The 10,207-nt window shown below is 37.8% G+C and overlaps 1 long non-coding RNA gene across 1 annotated transcript; it reads right to left on the bottom strand.

Annotated features, from left to right (window-relative positions):
• Nucleotides 1–3,666: 3,666 nt before the first annotated feature.
• LOC142537799 (uncharacterized) lies at nt 3,667–5,670 on the bottom strand. The gene is made up of 2 exons (XR_012818573.1): nt 5,531–5,670; nt 3,667–3,899 (listed from the first exon to the last, which is right to left on the bottom strand). It is a non-coding gene; the product is annotated as an uncharacterized LOC142537799 (long non-coding RNA).
• Nucleotides 5,671–10,207: the final 4,537 nt, after the last annotated feature.

The raw sequence follows: 10,207 nt of genomic DNA, 5'->3' as shown, positions 1-10,207 counted from the left end.
ACCCGTATCAATCAATACATAAGCAGAGTAACCACAAAGAGAACAGTTACCTGCAACAACATCATCTGGTGCTTCCTGTGCCTGCTCTTCAGTCAATACAAATACTATGGCCTGCTATCTCGGAGGCTGGCTAACAGTCTGGCTTCCTCCTGGCCTCGGCTGTGACTGTGTAGTAGTCGGTGGCTGGAAAGAGTGAACAGCTGATGATCGTTTATCAGTCTGAGCCACTGATCCAGATGATTCTGCTTCCTGGGATCGCTGAGAACCTCGTTGTGGACAGACTTTAGCAAAATGTCCCTGCTGTCTTCAGATATTGCAACTACCAAGCACTCTGTGGCATTGCTTTGTGGGATGTCTTCCTCCGCAAGTTCTACAATAGACCCCTGTATAACTCTGGCTCTGTCGTGAACCACTGGAGCTAGATGAATTACTACCAGACTTCTTAAACTGTTTTCCTAGAGCTTTCAAATGATCTTTCTTCTTCCCACTGCTACTATTGCCACTCTCACAATCAACAGAATTCTCTGTGCCTTTCAAAGTCGGCGGTTTAAACGACTGAAATCTCTTCAGCAATGTTTCCATGGGTATCGCTGTAACATCCATCGGATTATTCGAGGTACTACCCTGTTCTGGTATTCTTCGAGGAGGCATATCTGATTATCAAAATGGTTAGCAACCAAATATAACACATCTGTTTCAGTCCTCCTCTGATCATCGTATTGCTGATCTAGAATCGATTCTAATTCATTCTCAACTCATACATATTTCCAATCAAATCAGATATTCAGGTAAACATGTATTAAAGCAGTAAAACATGCCAGCATCGCAAAAGAAGGAAAGAAAAACTCAATCTACCCCGCTCCCTCTCTTCTAAGTCAGTCTAAGAAACCTACTGCTCTGATTACCACCTGCTGTGGGGACCCGGACGCTAATTCATCTTCTTAATCATTATTAGGATCAAATGTAACAATTAAGTAAACTGGGTCATAAATTTTTTTTTAAATACATGAGTGCGCAACATATGAAATAAATCTTATTTCGTTTACAAGATCATCATCAAGATCCAAAGCACAAGTATTGTACAAAAGTAAATCATACAAATTACTGTTCATTCATTACATATCAAGTAATAAAAACAACTCTACTTCTGGGTCCGAATCTCCACGCTAATCTCAATCTCTCATCCTCTTCTCGACCCTGATCATGTCCCACCTGTTGTCATGCACACATACAAACACAACAACAGCCGGATAACTCCGGTTAGAAATATATTCCCAGTATAAACAACGTATACATACAATCATATAAATATATATAAAAGCATAGAACAGTTATCAATAACATGTATTATAATCTGAAAGACATGAATCGATGTAAAACTGTAAATCAAACACTTGACTCATAATCTCTGACTCGACTCTTCTCTGATCTAGGGATCTCGATCGAATAAGAACACAACAGTCTCCCACCTACTCTTCTCAGCTAGATGGTGGTACGTTTTTATTCCTAGACTTTGTCATTCTATATCGAATTTCTACAATAGGAGTCGATCTACTCCTACGCACATCGATATCACTGAAAGTCCAGTGACTTGGAACATCTGCCAATGACATGGCACATCTGCCAAAGACATGGCACATCTGCCATAGACTCAATGCATGCTTTGCTATAAATCAATAGACTAAGCATAAAAATTTCATGAATTGCAAACATCAATGCAATACAACAAAGTATGTGGTTTTGGGAAACTCAAGTCGAATCTAACTCGAGTCAGTATCTTTCAGGTTTAACATTGATTTATACCTTTCTTTTCGTCGATCAATCTGTCTTGTTCTATCTTTGAAATCTTCAATACCAATCTGGCATGACATTCAAGGAGTACAATATCAATACACAACTCAAATCAACAATGGATATTATCAGAACTCAGTCTAATTCTGTTTTGACGGCATAACAGCACAATCTCGATATACCCAGCAATACAATATCAACAGATACCAATCTCAACTCATAATCAATCAATAAACACAATCTGATACCAAATCTGTATATTCTCAATCAATTCAATCTGAAAAATGATAACAATTTCATACTGGTATCCGTTCTTCGATCCGATTTCGATTATACGATTATCACAATCTCAGAAATAGATAATATCAATCATATTAGGATTCCTTCAATACAATATTTTCAAACCATATCAAATGATAGTAAAACTTACGTCCTTTTGAAGTTCTTGTCGATAGAAACACAGTACTGAACTCGGATTGAAAATTAGACGGATGGATCTTTCGCAAATCGAATTCTAGTATCAAGACAACTTGAAGCTTTCCCTGGGGTTTCTCGGTTCTTTCCCTCGACATCTAAATAGAATTGAATGAATTTGATATATATACATTGCATGGGAAGGCCATGTGGCTCATTCTTCAATCTGCAGGTCTCGCGCATATGCGCGACCTTCCTCGGCGCATATGCGCGAGACCTATCGGTCTCTGCGCATCAAAATCTTCTGCTCGCGCATATGCGCGCCCTGAACCCGCGCATGTGCGTGAGACCTACTGTCTCGGCACTTGACCAGTTTACCAGCTTCGCGCATATGCGCGCCCTGTCTCGCGCATATGCGCGCCTCTTCTTCGCGCATATGCGCGAGGTGTTCTGTCCTCGCACATAATCATGTCTTCTCAACTCTTGTCACGGCGCGGTCCTTCTACTCGCAAAAATTCATACTCAATAATCTCATATTAGCAGAATAAAAATCTCGGGCATTACAATTATGCATTTGGTCGAATTAGAAGTCGTAGGAATGGTTTTAGCGCCAAGCATCGTGTTTACGGGTTATGTTGCGTTGCGTATGATGCGTCGTTTTGGGAGACATCTGAAACGTTTGTGGAGTCGAGTCAGTGCCATAGGGTCCTAGGATGGGTCTCGAGGCGTTGTTCACTGTCTGTGTAACCGAATTTGAAGAGAATAAGCTTCTAAGTCGCGGAGTCCAGAAGACTCGGCGCCCGAGAGGTAATGTTTTACCGCCTGAGCGCCACTCCTTCTGTCCGAGGGTAGGCTTCCAGTAGACTCGGCGCTTGAGCGGTGATATATTACCGCCCAAGCGCGGCCCCATCTGTGAGAATATTTGGTTTCCACTTCTTTTCAAGTTCAAATAGTGAGTTCATGTCTTTCAGTGTTGGGAAATGTTCACACATCATTTTAGAGATTGTTTGGGGTTCGATGTCATGGGTTAGTACGACGATTTAACGAGGTCAAGTCCCGAGCGATCTAGAATGTCATAAGCAATTTATGTACTTCGATGGTGAGCGCGATTACCTACCTCTAGGTTATTAAAATTAAGCGCATGTAATCATGTTAGTATGTGCAGCAGTAGCCCCAAGCGAGATCCAACGAAAACGCCAAGTAAGTAAGTATGTTCGACTTGCAAAAGAAAATATTATAAAGTTTTGAGGTATACTATATGTCTTGTGACAAAATTATGTATGGGATTGGAAAGCGGAAAAGTATGACCAGGGACCAATCCACCCCGGTAAAGCATGACCGGGTTTAGATCAGGATTGGAAAGCGATAAAGCATGACCTAGGGACCAATCCTGAAACGTCTATTCATTTTAAAAGTGCAGAAATATTTTTTTTCTAAAGCTCCACATTATAAAATAACATCTAAAATAATCGTCTTTATTTGACAATAAAAATATCACAGTTTAAAATGACCAACATCAAACATAAACGTAAAGGAGTAAAAATCGTAATATCCTTAGCGTATATAAAATGTTTGTCTCCTCTAAAATCTCATAAAACATAATGCAGAAAGCATGTGGTCCTCGGGTTGTGTCACCGCACCGGGTCTGCCTACTCAGAGTTCGGCACCTCCAGCCTCCTCATCATTAAGCTCACCTGCATCACACACGCCTAGTGAGTATAAGGACTCAACACACATGTACCAGGAATAACAAGTACATATACATAGCACACAGCAGTGAAAAATATCATACTCAACATATATTTCCTGAACTTAAAATCATAACGTAAACGTGTTGTGTAAAATCATATCGTGTCAAAGCATGTCATCTCATGTCATCATATTCGTAAACGTGTCGTATAAAATCATATCATATTAAAGCATGTCATCTCATGTCATCATATACGTATACATTTTCTTTTTAATTGAATTCAGTTCATTAGTTGTGACTTTCGTATCAGCTCTATCGTATCTGCTCTATCGATTGATCCATCTATAAAACTGTGGTACCCGGCGGCAGGGGACATCAGCGACAGCATTACCCGCCCATTGAGCCCGGTCCTCAGGTCATCATATCTCATGTCATCGTATACATATACATCGTGAGTCACAACCAATTCCCATCCTTCAAAAATATCACCATTTTCATCACTTAATAAAAAATGCATATACGTAATGTTTTCTTTAAACCATGCATGCACCGTATTTATCATAGTTTCATAAAAATCATAAACGTAATGCATAAACATTTAAAATATCATAAATTTGTGCTCAGGGCTGTGCCATGATCAAAATCTCACCCCGGGTGCAAAATAACCATTTTGCACCTGGAAAACTAAAAATTACCGTTTTACCCCTGGACCTCTAAAATTGATCCGAAACTTACCAAACTCCTTAAAATGTCCCAAAATATTTTTAAAAGCATTCCTAGACGTAAACTCGAGCTCATACTCAAACTTAAATGATTCGTATTAAAACTTGGATCGGATCCCGGTTTTAACCCGAATCGACTCGAAATTCAACCCAAATTTTCCTAACTTTTAACCATGACTTAATAACACTATAAAGATCCTGAAACCCCTCAATTCCAGCCCCTAGACTCACGGTTAAATTCCAGAAAAATACCCAACCACTCGTCCCCTCTCTTGTACACTTGCTTCTCAACACCCCTCTCACCTCTTAAATGCTTTGGTTCCCTTCTATCCTTACATGTCCAGTACCTAACCACCTAAGTTTGTGCCACAACCGAACCCAAGAGACTCCTCTAGAACCCACTTAATCAATCCCACTACCTCACTAACCCCATGCTGCACAATCCAAATTTCACGCTGTACACAAAACCCACGCTGCACACCAAACTCACGGCCCCTCACTACCATCGATCCACCACAGCCCCACCAACTCACGGATCACTCCAGGACCTGTCACGGACCCATGTGGGTCAGCTCCAAGGCCAAGGGCGAACCATGCACCGCTGCGACTCCTATTCGCTCGATCTACACCCCAAACGTACACACGCATGGAGACCCGGCACCCCTGCGTTGCACCGAGCCTTGCAGCTATCTCCCCTCAAGCAACTCGACCCTCCAGACCCCTAACAACACAACGAAGCCGCCCCTTGCACAGAATAAAATCAAAACGTGAGAGTTGAGGCATAACTATGCAATATACTCATGAAATCCAAAAATCTGAAACACACTCGGTTGGATCGAGAGTTAAAGCATGCAAAACACAAACATATCAGTAATAAAACATGCGTGATGCAGAAAGGAGGTTGCAAGCGTGCCTGATGATGCTAGAGAAATAAAACGAGATGATAGAACCGTGAGCAGTTTTTTTCTTGCAAGCTTTAGGGATAAAAACGAGGCCTTCGGCTGGAGTTTTCTGAAACCGAGAGGAATGAGTTGAGTGGAGGAGGTGGGCGGCTATTGAAACCTAAGTAGGTTTAGTGTGGAGTTAAGGGTTAAAATTAATTAAATGATTGAATAATAGATAATGGACCTGAATTTGATAATTAAAAGTTTAAAAAGTTAATTAATCCTAAAAAGCTTTAAAATTGGTCCATTAAATTTAATCATACTCCCGAAAAATATTTCGTGTAGGAAAGGTTTAGAAAATAATAGCCGGACCCTTAAAAAGTCCCCCGATTGGATAAAATTTGCGTACCGATAAAAATAAAGTCATGCGGGTAAAAATACTCAATAAAACCCCATTTACGAAAAATACACTTAAAACACTTTAAATAAATTTATAAAAATAAATCGTGTAATAAAATAGTTTTCTTGAAAATTCTCCGGTCTCCGATCCTCGTTCGAACGTGAAATGCTCCTAGAAACCCTAATGCGTGAACTTTTAAAATTTTATGAATTAAATCCTATCATGCATGAATTATGCATAAAAATAATTAAACATAAATTCATGAAAGGAACATGCATTTTAGGCTTTAAAACAATTTAATAAAATACCAAAGAAATTTAATAACTTGCATGCACATGGTTTACGTGGACCTTCAAATTTTTGGGACGTTACAATCTTACCCCCTTAAATTGAATTACGTCTCCGAAATTCGCTTACCCTCGATAATCAAAGAGTTTAGATTCTTAATTCTAGTATCCCGATAATTCACGTTTCCGCTGCGCTACTCTGATAGAATAAGTGTTGAGTTTTCCTTATGTCTCCTCAATCCTAATTAAATTTCCTACTGAATCCTTGATTGCGATTCGCAACTTAAAACGACTTATGGTGACTTAGTTCTATCCTACTAAGACCTCGAATTTGGCTTATCTCGCAATTCCTCATAATTGAGGTGGATGCCCAACCTTATCGCATTTTACCTTTCTTATACAATACCCATAATGTTCATCAACCTATTACATTATCATATATGTAGTTCAACTTAAGAAACCTTAACACCAAAATTACTGATCGACTTCTATCCTCGGTAATATACTTAAATTTTCAAGCCCAAGATTGATTCATCCTACAATGTCCTTGATTACAAATCATTATAACATTATAACCCAGATATCTAAATGTTCTATATTTTCTTGAAGCCTAAATCACCGAAAATTCCTATCATTTAAACCATTCAATTCTCACTTACTACTAAATAAGTTCCCAAATTTCTTAAAAATTGTAAAATTATTTCTTACTTTCCTTGAATATTATCCAATTTGTCCTTAATCTCGAAAATTCCACAATTACCCATAAGTTCTTGGTGTTCCTAATTCCATTTTGTAGGTTTCCAGTATCATAAAGTTCAAAAATTTTAAGCTTATTAAACCAAAAATCAATTCTCATGACCTTGAAAAATTACTGATTTAACCCAACTGTTCCTCCAAGTTCGAATTTAATCCTCAAAAATTTCGGAATTTGCAATTTGTCCCTTAAAGTTCTCGAAAATTACCATGTTGGCCCTACAACCATGTGAAATTTGCATTTTTGTCCCCATTACATTATCGATTTTAGCCTCATTATACCTTAAAATTCTCGAAACTCATAACTTAATCCAAAAATTTGGAAATTTGAAAATAGTCCCTTGGGGTTTTATTTTGCACTTAGGTCCTCAAATTATAGGTTATTACAATTAGGTCCTTAAAGTTCTCAATTCGTGCGATTCAATCCTTAAATCCACTAGGTAAAGCATGCATCCTAAATAAATTCTACGTTTTTATACTTCCAAATATATTCGTATTCCCGAATCATTAATCCTTACATGGAATTCTCAAAAATTAACTCAACCAGCAACCACAAACCATCAGTAATTTCTTAGAAGTTCTACAAGTCCTAAGAGCATTCGTAATCTTCAAGATTAACTTATGATCCAAAAAGTAGAACATCAATACAGCTAACCAAAAATTAATATAGACAATCCATTTCCAATCTTTCCTAATGCCCAAAAGCTGAAACGTCTGCTCTTTTTATTTCTTTAAAAGTACTAGAAAATTTTTTTCTTCTATAAACACTCAATTTTCGGCCATACACATAAACATCATGTAAAATATTTTACCCTTTAAAATAAAACATCATCCAACTAGCATTTTAAAATCAAGTGCAATAGTTATAAAATGAAATCGTCGACTGTTTTGTCCAACCTAAAAAGCAATAAGTTTGAAAAGTATAGCCCATACTAAACCCCTCAAAAATCTATCAAAAAGCATAAATAAATAGTCTTAAAAGCTTTAACATAAATCATGAGTCATAAGTCGTAAATGTGGAATAATAGAAGCGCTGGTCCTCGGGTTGTGTGCGACTTCAGTCCAGTCAAATCATCCGTCAAGACCTCCCTCCACCTCACCTGCATCCATCACACATAGTGAGTCTAAAGACTCAACACACCATAATCTTTATAACAAATAATACGTAATACAGTCAACATATAACAGTGAAAAATACTTGTACTTAAAATATCGTTTTCGTAAACCTTTTCATGATGCATGAACTTTAAAAAAAAAAAATTTCATAATGATGCATCGACCTTAAGCATAAACATTTTCATGACATGCATAACATAAACCTTAACCTTTTCTTTTTTCCTCAACATGACATGACATAAAACATTTTCCTTTTTGAAACCAAGCATGCAACATGTCTTTTAAATGTCTTCCTTAAATCATAAACATCCCATAAACATTTAAAAATCATAATTTAATCATGAACATTTCATAAACATTTAAAATGACATTTTAACCTCAAAACATTTACAATAACATTTTGACATATTAAATCATAAACATATAAAATTCCCTAAACATTTAAAATATCATTTTAACATAAAAATTCCATAAACATCCTTAACTATAGAAAATAATCATATTAGTACATAAAACAGCATTCAGGGCACTGCCATGACGTTTACTAATTTTTAGGTGTAAAAAGACCGTTTTACCCCTAGACGTAAAACTTCCCGATTTTGATTTTTTCTTGAATTCATTGAGTCTAACATGTCCCAATTAATTATTTAAGCTTACATGAATTTCCCCGTATTTTAATTTAGCTTAATTCGATAACTTTTAAATTAATCTTTAAATGAGACATATTAACACGTTTTAATCCCGAATTAAACCAAACCTTAATATAAAATTCCTAAATTCCAAAATTTAGTCTTTTTATATTATTTTAGCCCTTATGAACCATGACTCGACCCCCGTGAGCTGTTTTTCAATTTTTCTTAGTTAAAAACCCTATTTTGACACTTAAAACTTTCGATTTTCACGAGTTAACCCCGAACCACTTTGATCCAAAACTTGACCAACATCCTAAAGTACCCTACTGGACCCTTAGACCACTAAGAACCCAACCCAAACAACAAAACGAGCAACCCCAAACAGCCCCTAAGCTGGCCGAGAATCTTTATGGAACTAGGACTCCTTGATTTGCTTCCGAACCCTTACCAACGAGCCCAGCCCTTGAACTAACCACCCGAGCACCCTCCTAGGACTCTAGTGCATCACCTTGACCTGGCCCTTAAACCCCAGACCGAGCACCAAACCCCTGGAAGCAACGCGAACCCTGCGCCCTTCCTGGACAGCTTCTCGGGTAGAGTCCTAGCATGGCTAGGACTCTTTCCCCAGCCCCTACTCGAGTCCTAGCTTGGCTAGGACTCTCACCCTGACTCATGACAGCCCCTGGCCGTGCCTTGGCCCAAGCCAAGACCGTGCCTCACCCTTGAACAAGGAACCCGATCACCCCAACCCCTTTGACAGCAAGTTTTACGGTTCCTGCTTGTTTCTTCGATTCTGCCGTGATTTAGGTGAGTGTGAGGGACTTTAATTCACATAAAAGTTTTACTTAAACATAACTAGACATCATGGCAGCCCCTTCTCATGCAAAGAACAAGTTATTTGAATCAAAAGTCATCTTTCCTCATGCATACATGCAATGTTCCGAAAATTCTGAAGGATATTTCATGTTCTTCATGCAAAAAATAATTCAAACAATAATATGATATGATGGATGAGAAAAGGAGATGTATGGCGTGTCTTTGCGTTTTATACGCACGAAAAAACCGTTGTCGTCGAAGAACGGGACGAGACCTAGGCTTTGTTTTCCTTCAACCTTCGAAAAAAAAACCCCTTGGATGTGATATGTATGTGTGCTGCCGTGTGTTTGTGAGAGTTGGGGAGAGTTTTCAGAAATTAAAAGAGTGGGTAGCCGTGAGAATGAGTGGCTTGTGTAGGGTTTTAGGTGTTTTATATATATTAAATACACTAATTAAATTACTAACTAGGCCTTAGGCCTATTAAGCCTTTAAATTAAGCCCATTAGTTTTAATTAGGATTTAATAAAATATTAACAAAGTTTTTGTTTAAATAAATTTGTGAATTTATTAGCCAGGTTGCCAAAAAGCTCGTATTTTAGTTGAAAAACCAACACCGATAAAATTTACGTCCCGGCGTATAAAATCACCTCAAAACCCCTTATTTTCAAAATATGAAAAACCAACAACCATATTTTAAATAAT

The sequence above is a fragment of the Primulina tabacum genome, chromosome 2 (assembly GCF_025594145.1).
Source record: "Primulina tabacum isolate GXHZ01 chromosome 2, ASM2559414v2, whole genome shotgun sequence".
NCBI lineage: Eukaryota > Viridiplantae > Streptophyta > Magnoliopsida > Lamiales > Gesneriaceae > Primulina > Primulina tabacum.
The sequence above is the reverse complement of the archived record's forward strand: the minus strand, read 5'-3'. Positions and strand labels throughout refer to the sequence as shown.